The sequence below is a fragment of the Panicum virgatum genome, chromosome 5N (genome assembly GCF_016808335.1).
Source record: "Panicum virgatum strain AP13 chromosome 5N, P.virgatum_v5, whole genome shotgun sequence".
Taxonomy (NCBI): domain Eukaryota; kingdom Viridiplantae; phylum Streptophyta; class Magnoliopsida; order Poales; family Poaceae; genus Panicum; species Panicum virgatum.
This window is the reverse complement of record NC_053149.1, coordinates 38,730,141-38,754,696: the sequence shown is the minus strand read 5'-3', so window position 1 is coordinate 38,754,696 and position 24,556 is coordinate 38,730,141. Positions and strand designations below refer to the sequence as shown.

General features: G+C 45.3%; 1 pseudogene; it reads left to right on the top strand.

The window, feature by feature from the left end:
- Positions 1-20,131: 20,131 nt before the first annotated feature.
- LOC120674781 overlaps positions 20,132-24,556 on the top strand; it is a 176,265-nt pseudogene continuing 171,840 nt past the window's right edge.

The following is a 24,556-nucleotide window of genomic DNA, read 5'->3' as shown; positions in this document are numbered from 1 at the left end:
CATGGGTCACCTTGGCGCATTCGACTAAGTGGCTGCCGAGTGACTCATCTTCCTCGACCTCCTCCTTCGCTGGTAGGGTCCTGGCTCCCACGGAGGGCTCGTCCTAGGTCCTCTCCGCCTCGATGGTCGGGACCTCCTTGGTCCTTGCCACCTCAATGGCCGGGACCTCGCGGGCCTCGACCACCACGTGTGCCGCCCCTTCGTTACGGGGCGGATCCTGCATCTCCACATCCTGGAGAATAGGGGAGACCCTATTTCTTGCCTCCTCCTCCTCCTTCTTCTTCTCCTCCTCGCGGCGGGCGTGGCTTTTCGCCAGACTCGCCCGCAACGAGGTCAGTAGCGCGGCATCACTAGAACCGCCCTCGGTGGACGACCCCTCCACCTTCCTCTTGGCGCCGTTGAGCGACGCCCTCCTACATCAAAGAAAAAGGCACTCAGCACAGTGCAACCTTAGCCTTGCCTTTCTTCTTCTTCCAAGAAGAACCTTTCTTCTTGAAAGTAGACTTATTCTAGACAGCCATCACATCGCCACCATCTGTGCTTTTCTTGATGTCACTCTCTACCGTCTTGAGCATGCCGCATAGCTCATTCAAGCCCTTCTCAACCCCGTGCATGTGGTAGTTCGAGACTAAGCTTCAATAGCTCAGAGGTAAAGAGGCAAGAATGAAATCAATGGCCAACTCTTAGCCAAGTGGGAAGCCCAGCTTCTCCAACCTCTGGGTGTAACCAACCATCTTGATTACATGCGGACCTACTGATGCTGCTTCTGCTAGCTTAGTTTCAGCAATGGTCTTGGACACATTGAATCTTTCAGTCATGGCCTGAGTCTGGAACATGTCCTGTAGTGCCACGATCATATCGTGTGCCGCATTGTTATTTTCAAACTGCATTTGCAGCTCGGGTTCCATGCAAGCTAGCATGAGACAGCTCACTCCACGATCATTGTCAACTACTCTCCTGTAAGCATTCCTCTTAGCAGCTGGGGCATTTGTAGCAGGTTCTTCTGGCAGTGGGTTGTCTAGAACACCTTCCTTGTTGGCTGCCCTGAGAAGAATTCTCTGGTTGCGGATCCAATCCGTGTAGTTTCTCCCATTCAATTTGTTGCTCTCAAGTACGGAACATAAAGCAAATGGTTGGTTTTGAGCCATTGATCTACAACAAAATAAATACAAAATACTAAGACAAAAGTATTCATGATGGAGTAAACGACATTAAACAATTTAATAAAATTTACTCCTACTAAGACCAATATCCCTCTTTTGATTCTTAGTGATTCAAGACTCACAACTAACACGTCTACTAGTGAGCTTTTGCATCACCGCTAGAAGACAAGGTAGATCGGTAAGCAACTCTTGCTAATCATATCTCATATGACTCCTGTTGTTGGATGACATCTCCATGTCTCGCTCCCAACCTTTATGCCACAAGGTCCTTAACCGTTAAGATGACCTTGTCAAGCTAACCAACCTTTATGCGTGCATGTATCCGTTATAGCCTGTCTAGTCAAGGAAAACCAGTGGCACCCTAATTTCATAGACTCACCACCAATCGTACAAGAAATGGGACAGTGCAAGGTTTAGTGGTAGGGCATGATAGCTCAAAATTTGTGAGGGATTGTTCTACTTCTATTATGACACACGTAGTAGTAAAACATCAAGAACGGCAAGCACATAATTGTGAATCAGTATGGCCCTTGTTCTCATGGTGATCTCCATCTCCATAGAACTTGTTCTCCACGTAGATCTCCATCTTCATGGAACTTATCCACCATGTTCATCTCCATCTCCATGTACATGTGCACCATCCTTCATGTGATGAAAACTCCAAGAACTAGAACTCGCTATTACACCTAATAGCTAGTAAATAAAATTACAATCGCGACTTGGATCATCACAGATTGGCACGCAGGCCATTACATCCAATGCAACAATTCATATGGCTCCTGCCAAATTATCATAATCACGACACGTAGGTCATGAAACAAATACACACATGCATCACATACACATAGGGGCCATACCGATCACAAAACCTGAAAAATAGAGTTATGCGATTCCGACGTCCGAACTTAAAACGCCGAAAACCCTATCTTCCAGGCCGAATTTCACAAATCTAAATTTTGCAAAAACAGCAGAGATGTTCAAAACCAAGTCTAACTTTTATGTAGATACAAATCAATATAAAATTCGCCTCAATCCGAGTTCGCATGCAAAAGTTATGACTGTTTTACTGTAAAACACGTTTTTGCAACAAAACAGAATTCGTAGTAGATCCAATCTACTGCCCTATGCATCTCATGCATCTGGCTTATGCCCTAAGTTTTGATTCGACCAATCATATTGATCTCCAACCGCAGCGACCGGGTTTATGTGCATCACTTAACTCCGATGGCGGAAAACCGACTGGTAGGAGTATGTCATTGCACAACCTTCGCAGCAAGTTTATGAAACTAGATCATAGATCGATTTGAAACTACGCATATCTTCATATGCACATATCCGAATCTATAATGAGACAACACTGGCTCTGATATTGCTGTAGGAATATGGGGTAGCAAAAACAAAATTTTTCTATCGCATAAATCAGGATTACTGCAGTTATAGATCACGGGATTACCACTAGACGCGCGGTTGCGGAATTTCTGTAGTGCGTCGGTGTAGTACCGATGGAAGCCGACATTGCAGTTGCGTAAACCACCTCACGAATGGCTCGTACTTGTGCAGCAAGTGCAGCACCTCCACGAAGTCCACACGTACGGGAAGAAGTGTCGCACTCCGGATTGCTAGATCCATGAGAACAACTAGGGCTTGATGCACGGAAGGAGGAGCAAGCAGGGGTGCGACCAGCAAGGGAGGGTGGCGGCCAGTAAGGGGCTAGGGTTGGGTGGATGGCGCCCCCCTCCCCTTGCTTATATAGGCCTAGTGGGCGCCCCCTTAGGTGGGCCTTAGTGGGCCCCACCTTGGGCGCCTGGGTGGGCTGCCCTGGCTCCCACCTTGGGTGCCCCCTAGGTGGGCAGCCTTGGGCCCCACCAAGGGTCCAAACCTATGGGCCTCTCGAGGCCCATTAGTGCATCAAAGCCCAGTCTAAGTAGGAACTCATCCTCATTAGGCTTCTGACTCTTAAGTGTGTGACCCTATGGGCTCACGCGTGAATAGACATGGCTGAGTACTCCTACTCGCCAATAGTTGATAGCGGTCTCTAGCAAGACGTGTCAACTCCTATGCATGTGCGAATCATATCTGTCGAGCCATCACAATCTTATAGATGATGTTCCCTTTGCCTCACGATATTTGGTCTAGTTTGAAGCCGACCACTCTTTCTCGATCTTGTGATTCGGAATCCCTGGTTAACTCTTAACCCCAGCATGGCCATGCATTTTCTGATCCGAATCACTCAAGGGGCCCAAAGAAGCGAAGTGGCGAGCAGCTAGGGTTTTACATGGGGTGGCAGGAAAGATATCTATAGACCCCTGTTGTTTCTAGAGATTTTTTTAGTTCCTATCACATAAAAAAATTTATCAGATGCTAATTCGCAAGACGAATCTAATGAATCTAATGTTAATTCACAAAACAGAATTCGCAATAGATCCAATCTGTGACACCCTAGGTGTCTGCACAGTAGTTGTGTATCTATTGTGTGCATCATGTGCTTGAATTGCTTGAAAAAGATCTTTTTGTAAATATAAAGGTTATATGTGTAATTATGATTTTATGCAAGGTCCTTTTTATAGTTATATTTGAATAGGTTGTGAAATTATAGCTTTTGTGGAGGGTGTTTTTGCAAAATGTAGTGTAATCATTACATGGCAGGAAACTTTTCAAATCAGCCTAAGTTTAAAGTGAATTTGTATTGAAAAAGACAAAATTCCTGGAATTCAAAATCCTTCCTATGTTTTCAAAATTAGCTCTTGAATCTTTGATCAAATAAGTTTTTGCACAACATCAAAGTTGTAGATCATGAAAAGTTGAACAACTTTCATTTTGGGCACTTTTTCATTTGAGCCCTATTTTAAAAGTTATCTCTGCTTTACAGTTTGGTCCCTAGAAATTTCAGAAATTGCGTTTGGGTCCTTTTCCCCTTCCTTCAGCTCCTCTGCTCTGTTTTCAGCGCTGCCGCTGTGCAGCACCGCCGCCGGCGCTGTGGAGAGCCAGCCCGGCCCCCTCTTGCTTCGCGCTGGCGCCCACGCGTCGCTCCGGAGCTTCTCCACTGCCCTCCTTTCCTCGCGCTGGAGCTTCCCCTGCCATGCCACGCGCCCCGCCGAGCCCAGAGCCGCCCGCGCGGCCGCCACCTCGCCGCCGCAGTGGCGAGCTCGCTGCAGAGGCCGCCGCCTTCTCCTAGCACGCGCACAAGCACTACAAAAACCCCAGCGCCCCATTCCGTTCGCCTTTTCGCTTGCTCCCCCCTCCGACGCCCCAGAACACGCCGCCGCTCCACCCGCAATGCCGGCGAGCCCAGTCCCGCCGTCGACCCGCCACTGCAGCCATCCTCCGCCCGCTCTGACCCCCTAGCGAGCACCGCCGTGAGCCCGCGCAGCTCCCCGACCACCTCTCCTCGCTCAATCCCCACTAGAACACCCTCACCGTCGTTTGCCTCCGCCGCCGTCTCCCTGTCCGCCGTGGACCGCCCATCTCCGGCCATATCTCTGTGAACCAAGGGTACCCAGTGCTCCGCCTCGGTCTCCTCTAGCGTTTCCCCCACCTATTCCTCGCCGCCGGCGAGCCTAGATGCCGGATTCGCCGGTCAAACAACCGCCCCCCTCTCTGACCCGGCCAAGGACCTCGGGTTGAGAAGAATCAAAACCCCAGGGGGTTATTTGAGTAGACCGTGACTCAGTTGAATAGTAGCAGCAAGGGCTCTTTGTAATTTTTGTAGTGAACTTTGAAATTCAATAGAAATTCGTAGAAAATTCGTAAATTAGCAAATCCAGTTGTTCTGGAATCCTTGAGAGTAGCTCTTTGCAGTAGAATCAAAATATGGTGTATGTTTGTTGCAAGTTTTTGCTGTACAAGTTGTTTTGTGTCACTAGGTACATAAAGACTAGTTGTTTTATCTTTTCCTTAACTGATGATTGAAGCCATGTACTGCAGTAAAATTTTTATGGTGGTTTGTTCATGTGACACTAGTGTTTCTATAAATATTTTGTGGTCAGTTCTCATGTGTAGCTATTTCTTTGATTTAATCCTTGTTTAGTAGACTTTAATTATGATAAATAGTATATGTTGATGTTAAATCATGAAAATATTTCTGAGTGATCTTTTTGAATAGCTTAGCTTGTACATGAAGTTTGAGCCCAAGTTCATGACTAGAACAGGAGCTAAAAATGAATCTTGTTAAGATGATGTCTGTTTTGTTTATTTTCTCAGAATTAATTCTGTGTAGATAAAATCATTAAAAATTCACAGTACTAATTCATTCTAGTGTAGGTCTTCTGTTAAATTTTGAGCTTCTGTTTTTCTTTATCTTAACCTGTGTAATTCAATATTTTTATAGGTGTGTTATGAATGATTGAATTGTTATGAATAATTGGCTACGTGTTTTGGTATGAATTTTACAGGATAGCTTAATCTGTTCATATTCTGTTTAGGATAATTTTTTATAAATTTATTACTGTTTTTGCTCTGAGTTGTTAATTTATTAGCAAACCTTGATTTGATTGCTATAGGAATCAACCACCACTCACTTTATGAAGTTAGTATAGCTTTCTTGTGCTGTTGATCATGATGCCTTGTGTAGTTAGATTTGTTAATTAACTACTCTATAAACGATTGCACATGTGTGTTTTAATTTTATTTTCTTAGCTTCGCCACATCGTGAGTATGTTTATAATACTGTTCTTGCATCACATATAGATACTTCGGTGTTATCGGACGGGACGTACGAGCTGATCCCGGATTCCGAAGGAGGTGATCTCGAAGCTCAAGTAAACACCGCCGTACTAACTGAAGCCCCGGACCAAAGTTCGGAAGAGCCCAGGGCTGAAATAGTTAGTGACTACCGAGAAGGCAAGCCCCGGACATATTTCAAATTATTATCATTTACTGTTATTACTTGCTTATGCATTTACAGTTCTTAGGTTTTGAATTGAAACCCTAGATGCATGATCCTAGGAACCTATGTACTGAACACTAGACTTGAGTTCAACTACTTTCTAAGCTTATAGGACCGGTAAAAGTCGAGTGATTGCCTGTCACTCGCGAGCTCTATAGGAATTGCTTGTTTACCTTTCTGTTATCAATATAAGGATGACGGACGGGGTTGTGTTCAATATCATGACTTTGTGTGAGACCCGTCTGTGTTGATGAACTTGCTAAGGTCGCGGTGTGTGGTAGCGGTGGTTAAGTTTTTGAAAGTACTAGCCACATGCCGTAAATATGGTACGCGGTAAGCCTAGTAGCCGATTGGACCGGGGAGTGGATATACCTTTCACACTCTCTTAGAGATAGGTTTTATTTATGTTTATGTTGCGCAACACCGCGGCTGCAGGGAGGAAGTTGGTGCCCTGTAGTCGGGGAGAGTGACCCTATCCACAAGCCAGAAAGAAAGGTAAACGGTTGTTTGGGAACGACCCGACGGTGTTCCAGACTTGTGTGTTAGGTTTGCCTGGCCAGGTTAAGAAATTCGATTTGAATCGTTTGCTTCTCACAGTTTGGGACTGCTTGATCCCTTTGCCACACAGAGTAATAAGAGCAACAATATTATGATCAATCTTGATGTTTGCTTAGAGTTCTACCATGATTGGATAGTAGTTGCTTACATAGAATGGTTAATCAACTAGAATCTTGAAAGCTAAAACTTGAAAGTAAGGACCTACTCTTTATTGCTTTTCAGCAAAAGGAAAACCAGAGCCTCACAAAACCTTGCATAGTCTAGCTAAAGTGGGCTATGTATACCCGTTGACGGTTAAGTCTTGCTGAGTATTAGAATACTCAGTCCTTGCTGTTGAAACCCTTTTTCAGGTATGAGTTTTGAGGAACAGATCGCTAGTTTGACCTATCCTTGCTCTTTGCCTCCTGGCTGGTCCGTAGAGTGGGATACGTCTTCGGCCGGCAATGACCATGACGAGTGATACCATACTTGGGCTAGCCTGGTATACTTTTGCGACGTGTTGTAGCCGTCGTGTTTTATCTTCCGCTGTTTAAACTCTGAAGTTTTACTCTTAAGGCTTGTATAACTGTTTTACTAAAGTTGGTTTTGTAATAATGGTTTGAACTGGTTTGTAATCATTATTATGCCTATGTTGTAAAATTGTGGTTGTAATATCTCTGGACTCGCCTTCGTGCGGGATATGCTTGTTCGATCCGAGAACCGGTGGTTGTATCGGGATGTTACCCGACAGACCAAGAATTGTTCCGTTTGAAGTGCGTTTGAGCCTGCGCACTTGAGCCGGGATAATTCAGGTGGTTCTGCCACAACTGGTATCAGAGCTACAAGCGTACACCAGAGGTGTTGGAACCTTAAAAATCGATTTTCGTATAAAATTGGAACAACAAAGAATTTCGAAAAACTACGTTGGATTCGTTAAGGGTTGTGCATAGAACGTAAAGTCCTAGGGAATTTACGGGAATTACTAGGTGGTTATTTATGTATGGTTTATGTTATCTGACTTCCAGCACTTTATATTTTGTCAAACCATACTCACAAGCAACTCTTAATTCCTGTAACGATGCACCTACGTTAAGGTAAGATGGTAAGGATCCTCAGTCAGCTGAGGGAGTCTGACCTTCCCGTCGGTGATGCGAGCCGAACGCTGCCCTCAAGCTGTGGCTTACTTGAGGTGCTCCCAATATACCAACTATTAGTTGACTATATTGGAAATAAAGTATACTCAGTCAGCTGAGGGAGTCTGACCTTCCCGTCGGCGATGCGAACCGAACGCTGCGCTCAAGCAGTGGCCTACTTGAGCTGCTGCCAATATATCAATCTCGGTCGACTATATTGGGAGTAAAGGAACTTGTGAATACGCCTCCGAGTAGCGTATGTTAACATTGGCCATACGTCGGAAATTGTATGGCTGCCACTTCTATAGTGAGCGGTAAAGTTTGGGGACGCTTTCATGAGTGCTGGCATGAAAGGTTCAATGGATATATATATATGTTCTGTCAATCTTCTGCAGGTACACTAACCGCGATTCGATAAGATAAGAACGGTTAGAATGTATCGACTAGCTTTATAGGGAGAGCCGTATTTATGTATGCCACCGTGCTAACCACGTAAGTCCAACCATAGTTGGCAATTGTTTATCTTGTGAGAAACGAACAGGACGTGCATGCATATTGGTTGATGTTTGCTTTGATTCCAAGAATTGGAAAATGTACTTGAGTCTTCTTAAGGAATTTCTAGAGTTTGTTTTCATGACTATGTTTAGTGTGGTTAAACAAAAGGGTGGAATGAAAACTTGGTTTGGGGAGCATGTTATTAGAGCACTTAGATTAAACCCAGGAAAGTCTATGGTTTGAGAGAGGGAGATTGAGTCATGTCTTTATCCTTAGTTCCATCTTGATGTCTTGATGATCTTTTCGTTCCATAGAATCTCAAATGATGAACCAGTACCATTGATTATGGGAGCAAGAAAAATGTATCTAATGGATATCTTTCATAATTACAGATGGTTGGTCATACTCGTGGAACGCCTGATGGCTTCGGTCGTGAAGCTGGTAGTGGATCTCAGCAGCCACCGCCACCCCCGTCGAATCTGGCCGAATTAATGGCCATGCAAACTGAATTGCTTCGCCAGCTGGTCCAAGGGCAACAGAATCAGCCTCGCCAGCAGCATGGAGGACGGGAGGCACAACCAGCGGGTTACCAAGAATTCTTTGGTACCCAACCTTCGCTTTTCAGCAAGGCTGATGACCCACTGGACGCCGATACTTGGCTCCGTACTATCAATTCCAAGTTTGCTCTGCTAGCGGTACCTTGTGCTGACGCAAACAAGGCCCACTTTGCCGCCCAACAGCTTCGTAGTCCTGCACGTATATGGTGGGATCATTATTGTGCAATGCAGCCTGTTGAACATGTCATCTCTTGGGAGGAATTCCGAACTGCCTTCAGATCACATCATATTCCTGAGGGACTGATAGAAAGAAAGTTGAATGAGTTCTTGGCTCTAAATCAAGGAACCTGCACTGTTCTACAATATGCACAGACTTTCAATCACCTGTGCTAGTATGCGGGCCATCATGCTGATACTGATGCCAAGAAACGTGACCGTTTTCGTCGTGGCCTCACTACCAAGCTCAAGGAACGCCTGAACCTTGTTCAGCCCAACACCTACAATGAGCTGGTCAACTTGGCCATTACTCAAGAAGACTGTATTGCTGCCCATCGTGCTGAGAAGAAGCGGAAGGCACCAACAGGACCCTCGAGTGCTCAGCCATCGAGGTATCGTCTGGTGCAGAACACTCCACCCAGACCTCCACAGAGAAATGCCCCAGTGGGCAGGCTTGTCTTTAGGCTGCCTTAGCAGCAAGGAGGATTTAGACCTCCAGTGCCTTAGCAGCAGCAGCAGTTTAGCCCAAGGCCAAATGCCCCACAGTTCAATAGTGGGAATGGTAATAATCAATGCTTCAACTGCGGCAGTACTTCTCACTTTGCCAAGAATTGTCCGCAGCCCAGAAAGAATTATCCAGGGCAGAACTCCAACCAGAACAACAACAAGGGCAAGGGCAAGAGGCAAATGGTGCAAGTCCGACAGGGGCGAGTTAACTTCACTACTCTTGCAGAGCTTCCCGAAGGAGCACCAGTCATGACGGGTACTTTCTCTATCCACAATAAACCCGCAGTCATATTATTTGATTCTGGTGCAACTCATAGTTTTATAAGTGCCAAATTTGGAGCAAGAATAGGATTGGACTTTTGTCATACTAAGGGATCTTTTATGATAGCAACCCATGGTGGGAAGATAGCTTCCAATCAAATCACTAGACATGTGCCAATTAAGCTGGGTAGTAATTTGATCAAGACAGATTTGATCTTACTGAACTTAGAAGGCTTGGATGTTATTTTGGGCATGTATTGGATGACTAAACATAAAGTACTGTTAGATATTTCTTCCCGAGCTATCGAGATAGATTCACCATATCAAGGAGCCACCATACTCTATCTACCACAACGAGAGTGCTTCAACTCTTGTGCCTATGCCACAAAAGAAATTAAACTTGAAGATATCCTTGTTGTGTGTGAGTATGCGGATGTATTTCCAGATGATTTGCCTGGAATGCCTCCTGATAGAGATATCGAGTTTGTTATTGAGCTTCAACCCAGTACCGCCCCTATTTCTAAGAGGTCATACCGAATGCCTCCAAATGAATTAGCAGAATTGAAAGTCCAACTCCAAGACCTTCTTGACAAGGGCTTTATACGTCCAAGTTCTTCACCCTAGGGATGTCCAGCCCTATTTGTGAAAAAGAAGGACAACAGTTTGAGGCTATGTGTTGATTATCGACCACTCAATGCGGTCACTATTAAAAACAAATATCCTCTTCCCCGCATTGATATCCTGTTTGATTAGTTAGCTGGAGCTAAGGTTTTCTCTAAGATTGATCTTCGTTCTGGCTACCATCAAATAAAGATCAAGCCTTGTGATATTCCAAAAACTGCTTTCTCGACCAGATATGGACTCTATGAGTATCTGATTATGTCTTTTGGTCTTACCAACGCCCCAGCATATTTTATGTACTTGATGAATTTAGTCTTCATGCCAGAGCTGGATAAATTCGTCGTGGTATTCATTGACGATATTTTGATCTACTCAAAGAATAAAGAAGATCATGCTGAGCATTTGCGTATCGTTCTTCAACAATTACGAGATCATCATCTTTATGCCAAATTCTCCAAGTGTGAATTTTGGTTGGAAAGTGTGAAATTCTTAGGCCACACTATCTCCAGTGATGGTATATCCGTTGATCCAACTAAAGTACAAGAAGTGATGGATTGGGAATCTCCTACTTCAGTTCATCAAATTCGCAGTTTTCTTGGTTTAGCTGGATATTATCGTCGATTCATTCCTGATTTCTCTAGAATAGCCAAGCCTATGATGGAGTTATTGAAGAAGAGAGTGAAGTTTGTTTGGAATGATAAATGTGAAGAAGCTTTTCAAACTCTCAAAGCACGATTAACTACTGCTCCAGTATTGGCTACACCGGACAGTACCAAACCTTTTGATGTCTATTGTGATGCTTCGGGTACGGGACTTGGTTGTGTGCTTATGCAAGACATCCGAGTTATTGCTTATGCATCAAGAGCTCTCCGGAATCATGAGAAGAATTATCCAACACATGATCTGGAGTTAGCAGCTGTTATTCACGCTCTTAAGCTGTGGAGACATCATCTTATGGGAACTCATTGTAATATTTACACTAACCATAAGAGCCTCAAATATATCTTCACCCAAGCTGAACTCAACATGAGACAGAGGCGCTGGCTAGAGTTGACAAAGGATTATGATCTAGAAGTGCACTATCATCCAGGAAAGGCTAATGTGGTTGCGGATGCACTTAGCCGCAAGTCACAATGCCATTGTCTATCGGTGGAGCCATTCAATGAAACTCTATGCCAGGAAATGATGAAATTAAACCTAGAAATGGTACCTCAAGGAAGTTTGAACCATATATCTATTGAGCCTACACTTCATGATAGCATCATCATGGCACAATTACATGATGAGGGTATCAAAATCATCAAGGAAAAGTTATCCCAAGGTGAAGAAAAATACAAATGTTTCCGTGTGGATCATAGAGGAGTTTTATGGTTTGAATCTCGACTTGTTGTACCCAAGAATCATCAGCTTAGAAAGCAAATCCTTGATGAAGCACATCTATCGAAGTTTTCGATTCATCCCGGTAGTACCAAGATGTACCAAGATCTTAAACAAGATTTTTGGCAGACTCGAATGAAAAGAGAGATTGCCAGATATGTTTCTGAGTGTGATGTCTGTCCAAGAGTTAAGGCTAGTCACTTGAAAGTAGCCGGTACTCTCCAACCTTTACCCATTCCATCCTGGAAATGGGAGGACATCAGTATGGATTTTATTGTCAGTTTACCCAACACTTCTCAGAAGCATGATTCTGTTTGGGTAATCGTTGATAGACTCACCAAGACCGCTCATTTTATTCCAGTGCATACAACTTATTCTGCCAAGAGGTATGCAGAGATTTATCTCGATCAAATTGTTCGTTTGCATGGAGTTCCAAAGACGATCATTTCTGATCGTGGGGCTCAGTTTATTGCACGTTTCTGGGAGCAATTGCAAGAATCCCTTGGAACCAAATTGATTCGTAGTTCAGCTTATCATCCACAAACAGATGGGCAAACTGAACGAATCAATCAAATCCTTGAAGACATGTTGAGGGCATGTGCTATTCAATATGGCAAGAACTGGGATAAGTGCCTAGCACTGGCAGAATTCTCATATAATAACAGTTATCAATCCAGCTTGCAAATGGCACCATTTGAAGTATTATATGGTCGAAGGTGTCGAACTCCTTTGAGTTGGTCACAAGCTGGAGAACGCAAAATCTTTGGGCTAGATTTAGTCTCTGAGGCAAAGGAGAAAGTCAAAGTTGTCCAGACTAATCTTAAAGCAGCCCAATCAAGACAGAAAAGTTATGCAGACAAAAGAAGAGATCCTTTACAATTCAAGGTAGGGGATTTCGTATATTTGCGAGTATCTCATCCTAGAGGTGTTCAACGCTTCGGTATCAAAGGGAAATTAGCACCCCGATACATCGGACCATTTGAAATCATCGAAACTTGTGGACCCGTTGCCTACCGACTTCGTCTTCCTTCTCAGTTGGCCGCCATTCATGATGTATTCCATGTATCACAACTCCGGAAGTGCATCAAGGTACCTACTGAGATCCTTGAACCACAAGATATCGAGATTGAATCCGATCTATCTTATACGGAGTATCCAATCAAGATTCTTGACACCAAAGAAAGAAGTACTAGAAGGGAGAAAGTTAAATGTACAAGATTCAGTGGAATCACCATACCGAGGAAGAAGCTACTTGGGAGACTGAAAATTTTCTCCAAAGAAACTTTCCTGATTTTCTTAGAACAAATTTAGGTATCAAATCTTACCATTCCTTTTCTTCCTGTAATCTCGGGGCGAGATTCCTTTTAGGGGGGAAGGCTGTGACACCCTAGGTGTCTGCATAGTAGTTGTGTATCTATTGTGTGCATCATGTGCTTGAATTGCTTGAAAAAGATCTTTTTGTAAATATAAAGGTTATATGTGTAATTATGATTTTATGCAAGGTCCTTTTTATAGTTATATTTGAATAGGTTGTGAAATTATAGCTTTTGTGGAGGGTGTTTTTGCAAAATGTAGTGTAATCATTACATGGCAGGAAACTTTTCAAATCAGCCTAAGTTTAAAGTGAATTTGTATTGAAAAAGACAAAATTCCTGGAATTCAAAATCCTTCCTATGTTTTCAAAATTAGCTCTTGAATCTTTGATCAAATAAGTTTTTGCACAACATCAAAGTTGTAGATCATGAAAAGTTGAACAACTTTCATGTTGGGCACTTTTTCATTTGAGCCCTATTTTAAAAGTTATATCTGCTTTACAGTTTGGTCCCTGGAAATTTCAGAAATTGCGTTTGGGTCCTTTTCTCCTTCCTCCAGCTCCTCTGCTCTGTTTTCAGCGCCGCCGCTGTGCAGCACCGCCGCCGGCGCCGTGGAGAGCCAGCCCGGCCCCCTCTTGCTTCGCGCTTGGCGCCCACGCGTCGCTCCGGAGCTTCTCCACTGCCCTCCTTTCCTCGCGCTGGAGCTTCCCCTGCCGTGCCACGCGCCCCGCCGAGCCAGAGCCGCCCGCGCGGCCGCCACCTCGCCGCCGCGGTGGCGAGCTCGCTGCAGAGGCCGCCGCCTTCTCCTAGCGTGCGCACGAGCACTACAAAAACCCCAGCGCCCCATTCCGTTCGCCTTTTCGCTTGCTCCCCCCTCCGACGCCCCAGAACACGCCGCCGCTCCACCCGCAACGCCGGCGAGCCCAGTCCCGCCGTCGACCCGCCACTGCAGCCATCCTCCGCCCGCTCTGACTCCCTAGCGAGCACCGCCGTGAGCCCGCGCAGCTCCCCGACCACCTCTCCTCACTCAATCCCCACTAGAACACCCTCACCGTCATTTGCCTCCGCCGCCGTCTCCCTGTCCGCCGTGGACCGCCCATCTCCGGCCATCTCTCCGTGAACCAAGGGTACCCAGTGCTCTGCCTCGGTCTCCTCTAGCGTTTCCCCCACCTATTCCTCGCCGCCGGCGAGCCTAGATGCCGGATTCGCCGGTCAAACCACCGCCCCCCCTCTCTGACCCGGCCAAGGACCTCGGGTTGAGAAGAATCAAAACCCCAGGGGGTTATTTGAGTAGACCGTGACTCAGTTGAATAGTAGCAGCAAGGGCTCCTTTGTAATTTTTGCAGTGAACTTTGAAATTCAATAGAAATTCGTAGAAAATTCGTAAATTAGCAAATCTAGTTGTTCTGGAATCCTTGAGAGTAGCTGTTTGCAGTAGAATCAAAATATGGTGTATGTTTGTTGCAAGTTTTTGCTGTACAAGTTGTTTTGTGTCACTAGGTACATAAAGACTAGTTGTTTTATCTTTTCCTTAACTGATGATTGAAGCCATGTACTGTAGTAAAATTTTTATGGTGGTTTGTTCATGTGACACTAGTGTTTCTATAAATATTTTGTGGTCAGTTCTCATGTGTAGCTATTTCTTTGATTTAATCCTTGTTTAGTAGACTTTAATTATGATAAATAGTTTATGTTGATGTTAAATCATAAAAATATTTCTGAGTGATCTTTTTGAATAGTTTAGCTTGTACATGAAGTTTGAGCCCTAGTTCATGAACAGAATAGGAGCTAAAAATTAATCTTGTTAATCTGATGTCTGTTTTGTTTATTTTCTCAGAATTAATTCTGTGTAGATAAAATCATTAAAAATTCATAGTACTAATTCATTCCTGTGTAGGTCTTCTGTTAAATTTTGAGCTTCTGTTTCGCTTTAACTTAATCTGTGTAATACAATCTTGTTCTAGGTGTGGTATGAATGATTGAATTGTTATGAATAATTGGCTACATGTTTTGGCATGAATTTTACAGGATAGCTTAATATGTTCATAGTCTATTTAGGATAATTTTTGCTAAATTTATTACCATTTGTGCTCTGAGTTGTTAATTTATTAGCAAACCTTGATTTGATTGCTATAGGAATCAACCACCACTCACTTTATGAAGTTAGTATAGCTTTCTTGTGCTATTGATCATGGTGCCTTGTGTAGTTAGATTTGTTAATTAACTACTCTATAAATGATTACCCATGTGTGTTTTAATTTTATTTGCTTAACTTCGCCACATCGTGAGTATGTTTATAATACTGTTCTTGCATCACATATAGATACTTCGGTGTTATCGGACGGGACGTACGAGCTGATCCCGGATTCCGAAGGAGGTGATCTCAAAGCTCAAGTAAACACCACCATACTAACTGAAGCCCCGGACCAAAGTTCGGAAGAGCCCAGGGCCGAAATAGTTAGTGACTACCGAGAAGGCAAGCCCCGGACATAACCTATATTTCAAATTATTATCATTTACTGTTATTATTTGCTTATGCATTTACAGTTCTTAGGTTTTGAATTGAAACCCTAGATGCATGATCCTAGGAACCTATGTACTGAACACTAGACTTGAGTTCGACTACTTGCTAAGCTTATAGGACCGGTAAAAGTCGAGTGATTGCCTATCACTCGCGAGCTCTATAGGAATTGCTTGTTTACCTTTCTGTTATCAATATAAGGACGACAGATGGGGTTGTGTTCGATATCATGACTTTGTGTGAGACCCCGTCTGTGTTGATGAACTTGCTAAGGTCGCGGTGTGTGGTAGCGGTGGTTAAGTTTTTTGAAAGTACTAGCCACATGCCGTAAATATGGTACGCGGTAAGCCTAGTAGCCGATTGGACCGGGGAGTGGATATACCTTTCACTCTCTCTTAGAGATAGGTTTTATTTATGTTTATGTTGCGTAACACCGCGGCTGCAGGGAGGAAGTTGGTGCCCTGTAGTCGGGGAGAGTGACCCTATCCACAAGCCGGAAAGATAGGTAAACGGTTGTTTGGGAACGACCCGACGGTGTTCTAGACGTGTGTGTTAGGTTTGCCTGGCCAGGTTAAGAAATTCAATTCGAATCGTTTGCTTCTCACAGTTTGGGACTGCTTGATCCCTTTGCCACACAGAGTAATAAGAGCAACAATATTATGATCAATCTTGATGTTTGCTTAGAGTTCTACCATGATTGAATAGTAGTTGCTTACATAGAATGGTTAATCAACTAGAATCTTGAAAGCTAAAACTTGAAAGTAAGGACCTACTCTTTATTTCTTTTCAGCAAAAGGAAAACTAGAGCCTCACAAAACCTTGCATAGTCTAACTAATGTGGGCTACGTATACCCGTTGACGGTTAAGTCTTGCTGAGTATTAGAATACTCAGCCTTGCTGTTGAAACCCTTTTTCAGGTATGAGTTTTGAGGAACAGATCGCTAGTTTGACCTATCCTTCCTCTTTGCCTCCTGGCTGGTCCGTAGAGTGGGATACGTCTTCGGCCGGCAATGACCATGACGAGTGATACCATGCTTGGGCTAGCCTGGTATACTTTTGCGACGTGTTGTAGCCGTCGTGTTTTATCTTCCGCTGTTTAAACTCTGAAGTTTTACTCTTAAGGCTTGTATAACTGTTTTACTAATGTTGGTTTTGTAATAATGGTTTGAACTGGTTTGTAATCATTATTATGCCTGTGTTGTAAAATTGTGGTTGTAATATCTCTGGACTCGCCTTCGTGCGGGGTATGCTTGTTCGATCCGAGAACCGGTGGTTGTATCGGGACGTTACCCGACAGACCAAGAATTGTTCCGTTTGAAGTGCGTTTGAGCTGGTGTTGCCTTTATGGTGATGGCCTGCGCACTTGAGCCGGGATAATTCAGGTGGTTCTGCCACACAATCTACTGCCCTATGCATCTTATGCATCCGGCTTATGCCCTAAGTTTCGATTCGACCAATCACATTGATCTCCAACCGCAGCGACCGGGTTTATGTGCATCACTTAACTCTGATGGCGGAAAACCGACCGGTAGGTGTATGTCGTTGCACAACCTTCGCAGCAAGTTTACAAAACTAGGTCATAGATCGATCTGAAACTATGCATATCTATAGTGGAAACCCACGTGAGTCATTCTATAGTGGAAACCTGTCCTATGTGATCGGAGATCCCGTGAAGTAGGATGGTGAAACAAACTAAAGTCTGACTAAGAGAAGAGAACCTTTGTAAAAAGGCTCATTCCATGTATAAGGTGCATTTCTCTTCTAATCTTAACCATCCTCCACGGACTGGGAGGATAAATTTACTTTGTCCACCGATGAGTCTAGAGATGGAAGTATTTCTAACCATACTCCGCTCATTCTTAATACGGGATCTTCCACACATCAAAATAGCCGAAGACCTTTCAAATTTGAGAGAGGCTGGTTAATTCGTGATGGTTTTTATGATATGGTTGCACAAATTTGGCAATCAGAAAATAGAGGATCCACTCCTTTAGAGGGATGGCAGAATAAAATACAGAGGCTCAGACAACACCTTCGTGGATGGGCCCAACATATTTCTGGGAACTATCGAAAAGAAAAGAAGAAGTTGCTGGATCTCTTAGAAGGCCTTGATAAAAAGGCAGAGAGTTTTCCTCTGACTGGACAAGAGATTAATTATAAACACTTTCTAAAAGGACGTTTAGTTCTGCTTTTGAGAGAAGAAGAACTCAAATGGTATGAAAGAGCCAAAGTGAAAACACTATTAGAAGGAGATGATAATACCAGATTTTTCCATCTAGTGGCAAATGGTAAGCACAGGAAGCAGCATATCTACCAACTAGAGAATGACCACAGACTCATAGTTGGAGATGAGCAGCTGAAAATTCATATTACTCAATATTATAAGAGTCTTTTTGGGTCACCTGAGGATTCACATATCTCTCTCATGGAAGATCAAACCCATGATATTTGTCAAGTGACACAAGATGAAAATGATGTGCTTGTGGCAGAATTCATTGAAACCGAGGTTAGGGAGGCCGTGTTCCAATTGGAGCATAATAAGGCGCCAGGCCCTGATGGTTTCCCCGCTGAATTCTATCAAGTCTTTTAGTCATTAATTAAAAATGACCTTATGGCTCTGTTTTCAGACTTCCATAAAGAGGAATTAAACCTCTTTAGTCTTAATTTTGGGATGATTACTCCAATCTCGAAAAGTCTGGAGGCTACTAAAATACAATAGTACAGGCCTATTTGTGTTCTTAATGTCAGCTTTAAAATATTTACAAAAGTTGGTACAAATAGGCTTATTAAGGTTGCTCAGACTGTGATGAGTCCGACGCAAACTGCCTTTATGCAAGGTAGGAATATCATGGAAGGTGTGGTTATACTTCATGAGACCATCCATGAGTTGCATACCAAGAAAAAAAGAGATGGGGTCATTTTCAAAATTGACTTTGAAAAGGCCTATGCTAAGGTGAAGTGGTCGTTCCTTCAACAGACCTTACGCATGAAAGGCCTTACGCATGAAAGGTTTCTCTCCTACATGGTGTAGATGGATTGAAGGAATGGTTACTGGAGGTAGTGTGGGGATTAAAGTCAATGATGACATTGGTCCTTACTTTCGAACTAAAAGAGGTCTAAGACAGGGCGATCCTATGTCCCCAATCTTATTTAACATCATTGCTGATATGCTTCCGCTCCTGATTAAGAGAGCAAAAGTCGATGGACAAATAAGAGGTGTCATTCCTCAATTAGTAGATGATGGATTATCCATTCCTCAATATGCGGATGATACTATCATTTTTCTTGATCATGACTTAGAATAAGCAAAAAATATGAAACTTTTGCTTTGTGCTTTTGAGCAATTATCTGTGTTAAAGATCAATTTTCACAAGAGCGAAATCTTCTGCTATGGTCATGCTAAAGAGATGGAAGATGAATATACCACTCTCTTTGGGTGTAATGCAGGGGAATACCCTTTCAGATATTTGGGAATTTCTATGCATCATAGACAGTTACTCAATTCCGAGTGGCACAAAGTAGAAGAAAGATTTGAGAAAAAGCTCTCGTGTTGGAAAGCTAAGTATCTTTCTTATGGAGGAAGATTGGTCCTTCTAAATTGAGTACTTAGTAGTCTACCCATATTTATGATGTCCTTCTTTGAAATTCCGAAAGGAGTGGTTAAAAATCTTGATCATTTCAGATCAAGAATCTTTTGGCAAGGGTCTTCAGATAAGCATAAATATAGACTAGCCAAATGGGACGTCCTTTGTAGACCCAAGGATCAAGGTGGCTTGGGTATTCTGGATCTTCAGCTTCGAAATAAATGCCTTTTGTCCAAGTGGATAATAAATTTGCTTAATACTGAGGGCATGTGGCAAAGTTTACTTAGGAATAAGTATCTGGGATCCAAATCCCAAACGCAAGTTAAGGCTAAACCATATGACTCCCATTTTTGGAATAAGTATCTGGGAAATACTTATGCAACACTTCTTCTATGGCCTTAAACCGGAAAGTGCACATTTCATGAATGTGGCTTCCGAGAGATCCGTCTTGTACAGGACAGTAGCTGAAGTCAGAACTCTCTTGGAGAAGGTTCTGAACAGCACTGACTACACCGATATCTATGACGATCCACCAGAGCCGATAGAGTAGCCCAGTGAGACACAGCAACTTCGAATCCTCTCAGCCACATCCTCTCCACCTCCACCACACATAGAGGAAATAACCGAGCCACCAAAGTCCCCAGATCATGAGACCTTCATCGAAGATTTGCCTATGTTCGTACCCGACCTCTTCACAGAGGAAGAGTATCTGGAACTCGGCAATGCTGCAAGCATGCCGAAGGAACACAAGTGCATTTGCTCAAGATCTGAGGCGTTCTTTCCCGAAGTATCATCGCAGATAGAGGGTCTTTCTACGATTATAAGTAAGGAATGGACAGATAAAGCCGAGGCTACCAGTAGCATCATTCAGATCTACTGTGATCCTAGAGTGCTCCTCTACACTATTGGGGACACTAGACCACAATAAACTTTTTACGACCCGAAGGTCGGGGTGAACGTGATGTCCAAAACCTTGGCAGATCACATTTCATCTGAGCCCCTAACCTTCTCGCGTAAGCACCTGAAGTGGATCGACGGCCAGATGATGGAAAGTCAGGGAATTCTCCATGCTATGTCCCTAAAGATGGGACGTAACAAAGTTTTCCTGGACTTCCACATCTTCGATGTCCTGGAAGGTGAAGAGTTTGTCTTGATTGGTCAGCCAATAGAGCCCCTTGTCAACCCAAATGGAGACCGAGCAATGCTCGAGGTAAAGGTTGGCAAAGAGAAAGTCCCGGTCAGTCTAGTTCGCTCATGCAACACCATTGCAGAGGATAGACCAGAGCAAGACCCATTGGAGGATGCAGCGAACATCAGCCAAGAAGAGCTAACTCAGCCCATTATTGAGGAAGATATCTCACACTTCGCACAGGAAACAGATTCGGCCGGCAAAAGTAAGCTTAACGGAGAGGAGATTCCGCAACCTCCTCTACCTGAGCTGAAGCCGCTGCCCCTTGGCTTGAAGTATGCATTCCTCCACGACAACAGAGCCATGCCAGTTGTCATCAGTGACAAGCTGACAGAGAGTGAAACTCGGTGGCTCGTTGCAGTCTTAGAGAAATATCGGTTCGTCATCGGATATTCTCTCCAAGACATCAAGGGGATCAGCCCCAATCTATTCACCCATCGCATCCCAATGGAGCCAGAACATAAGCCGTCACGAGAACATCAACGGCGGCTTAACGATGCGATGAGGGAGGTAGTAAAGAAAGAGGTGCTCAAGTTGCTGCACGCGGGCATCATATACCCCGTACAAGACAGCGAGTGGGTCAGCCCAGTCCATGTGGTCCCAAAGAAGGGAGGCATGATGGTAGTCCGTAATGAGAGGAACGAGCTCATACCTCAATGGACAGTGACCGGATGGAGAATGTGTATCGATTATCGGATGCTTAACAAAGCAACCCGGAAAGATCACTTCCCTCTTCCCTTCATCGACGAGATGCTTGAACGGTTGGCAAAGCACTCGTACTTTTGCTACCTCGACGGATACTCTGGTTATCATCAGATTCCTATCCATCCTGATGATCAGAGCAAAACTACCTTCACCTGCTCCTATGGTACGTTCGCTTATTGGCAAATGTCTTTCGGTCTATGTAACGCACCAGCATCATTCCAAAGGTGCATGATGGCAATCTTCTCGGACCTAATTGAGCACATTATGGAAGTGTTCATGGCTGACTTTTCCGTCTATGGCAATGACTTCACTCAATGACTTGAGAACTTGGAAAAGGTTCTCAAGAGGTGCCAAGAGACACACCTAGTTCTCAACTGGGAAAAGTGTCACTTTATGGTCAGAGAGGGAATTGTTCTCGGACATAGAGTGTCTGAGCGAGGGATAGAAGTGGATCGGGCAAAGATCGATGTTATCGAACAGTTGCCACCCCCGACTAATGTAAAGGGAGTCAGGAGTTTCTTGGGTCATGCTGGTTTCTACAGGAGATTCATTAAGGATTTCTCCCGTATAGCCAGACCCTTGACCAACCTGCTGGCAAAGGACGCCCCGTTCAACTTTGACGAGGTATGCCTCGTGGCCTTCTATACCCTCGAGAAGGCACTCGTATCTGCACCCATCATTCAGCCTCCTGATTGGAAACTTTCTTTCGAGATCATGTGCGATGCAAGCGACTACGCTATAGGCGCAGTGCTAGGTCAATGTAGAGATAGGCAACACTATGCTATATCCTACGCGAGTAAGACATTGACCGGACCTCAACTCAACTACAACACAACGGAAAAGGAACTCCTAGCGGTAGTATTCGCCATGGACAAGTTCAGATCCTACTTGATCGGTGCTAAGGTGATTGTGTATACGGACCACGCAGCACTAAAGTACCTTCTGACCAAGAAGGATGCTAAGCCACGACTTATCCGTTGGATTCTGCTCCTACAAGAATTTGATCTGGAAATAAGAGACAAGAAAGGAGCAGATAATTGTATGGCAGACCATCTCTCAAGGATGCAAATACAAGGATCGGACCTCCCAATCAATGATTATTTGAGAGATGACACTCTCCTGAAGGTCACCTCATCCAGTCCATGGTACGCAAATCTAGTGAACTTTATGGTGACTGGATACATACCTCCGGGAGAAGATAAGAAGAAATTGATTCACCTCAGCAGATTCCATTTATGGGATGACCCATATCTGTTCAAAGTCTGTGCAGACAGTTTACTCCGCCGTTGTATCCCATTGTGTGAGTCCCGCAAGATTCTAGAGCATTGCCACTCCTCACCTTATGGAGGACATTACGGAGCCTTCCGGACCCATGCAAAAGTATGTCAAAGTGGATTCTTTTGGCCAAACATGTATGAAGACGCAAAAGAATTCGTGCGGCGATGCCCAAGTGTAACATCCCGAAAATTCACCAAAATTAAATCACGCGCTAAAATATTTTTCATTGTTGAGCTCAAAACCTTCCTGAGCCCTTTTTCCCCAAAACCTGTCCCATCAGATCTCCGCCCCGACACCCGAGATCAATCGCTGTCTTATCCCTTGCTTTTTCCTATTCCACGCGTCGCGCCGACCGTCGCATCACGCCCGACCGGCGCGCATGCGCGACCGGCCGCGGACGCCGCCGCGAAAACCGCCGAGCGAATCTCTCTCTCCCCCCTTTTTCTTTTTTCTCCATTTTTCTTTTCCTTTTTCCTATTTTCTTTTTCCTTTTCCCTTTTCTTTTCTTTTCCCTCCTTCCTTCTCTCCCCTCCCTCCCTCTCTTCTCGGCCTGCGCATGCCGGCCCCGGCTTCCTGCCCACATGCACACGCCTCCCCTGGCCCACGCACCCCGCCGCGACAAGCACCTCCCTGGGCCGTGCGCACGCGTGCGCGCGCGCACCGCCGCTGCCTCCCTCCGCTCGCGCCGCGCGAGCCGCTGCCGCGCGTACGCGCTCGCCGCGTTCGGCACGCCGAGCCGCGCACACCACCACGATTGCCTTCCCATGCACCGCCCACGTGCGTCACGCGTTCCACGCGCCCTCGAGCCTCGCCGCGCCGCCCGTCGACCGCCACCGCCTTCCTGTGCCGCCTCGCCGCTGACGCCGCCGCCGAGAGACAGAGCCAGGTACGGAGCCCCGCCTCGCCGCCGAGCCGCACTGCTCACGCACAGCGGCCGGCCCTCCCCCACGCGCGCCTGACCATGCCATCTTGTCATCCTGAGCTAGCCTCGCCGCCCGTGCGCCACTCCGCGACGCTCGCAAGCAGCCAAACGCCATTAATGGCATCCACGAAGCTCGCCGGCCGACCACACCGCGGCCACCGCTCTATCGCCCTCCCCACCGCCTTGCTCGGCTTATAAAGAGGCCCCCACGCCGCTTCCCCACCACCACGGCCACCCCAGCCTCCGCACGTCTCCTCCCTAGCTCCGCAGCACCGCCGCCACGAGCTCCTCGGCTCGCCGCCGCCGGCTCCCGTGGATAGCCCATCCCGCTACATCCTAGCCCGATCCAAGGTAGAGCACAGGGTCCTGGTGGCTCCCTCTCACTCTCCCTCTCCTTGGCCGCCGTCGAGCTATGCAGCGGTGCCACCACAGCTGCCGCCGCCTGCTGCCGCCCACCGCCGTGGATTCCCACCCTGCGGGCCTTCTTCCCCGAAATCGAGGGGGGGAATCGACCCCATGAGCCCCCCCTCTCTCTTTCCCCCATGGCCCCGGCCGTCGCCGTGCCCTGGGCCACTGGCAAGGACCGCCGTCGGCGCCCAGGCGCGCCTCCTCTGCTCTGCGGGAAGGGGGAAGGGAGAAGAAAGGGCTTTTTGCCCAAAAGCCCCTCCCCTTCTCATTATTTCCTTAAGAGCCCTTCCACCTTTCTAACCCTTTTACAAAAGAAACCCTCCCCTTTATTATATTTCAAAACAGACCCTTCCACTATATAACACATTTATAAATAGACCCTTACCATTTTCTGGGATGACCCAAACACTCTCCAAAATTCCAATCAGGTCCTTTCACTAATTACAAATAAGTCCCTGGACCTTTGTTTAGACCCTAAACACCCGGTTAACTTATCATTTAATGTGCCAAACAATCTCCGGTCGACCTGAAACTTTACCACACCATTCCTAACATAGTTCTGGCCATGCCATTAGGAAACTGCCCAAAAATAGTATCCCTATCCTCATATCTTAATTGTTTCCGATTCGAGCTCAGCGATAAAGCTTTTATTTCTTTTTCTTGATTGTGTGTTTGTTTGTATGCGGCGTAGATCACGGTGTGAACGAGGGAGAACCCGTCGACGAGCAGTACTGCGAGCAAGCGAACGAGGACCAGTTCCACGATCCCGAACCCAAAGGACAGTACCTCGACCAGGACTTCCTGGAAGGATTTGAGAACGGCAAGTTCAATCCCGCCCTTTGATGCATGTTTTGTCCTAGTTTTTATAAACACAACCTATTGGC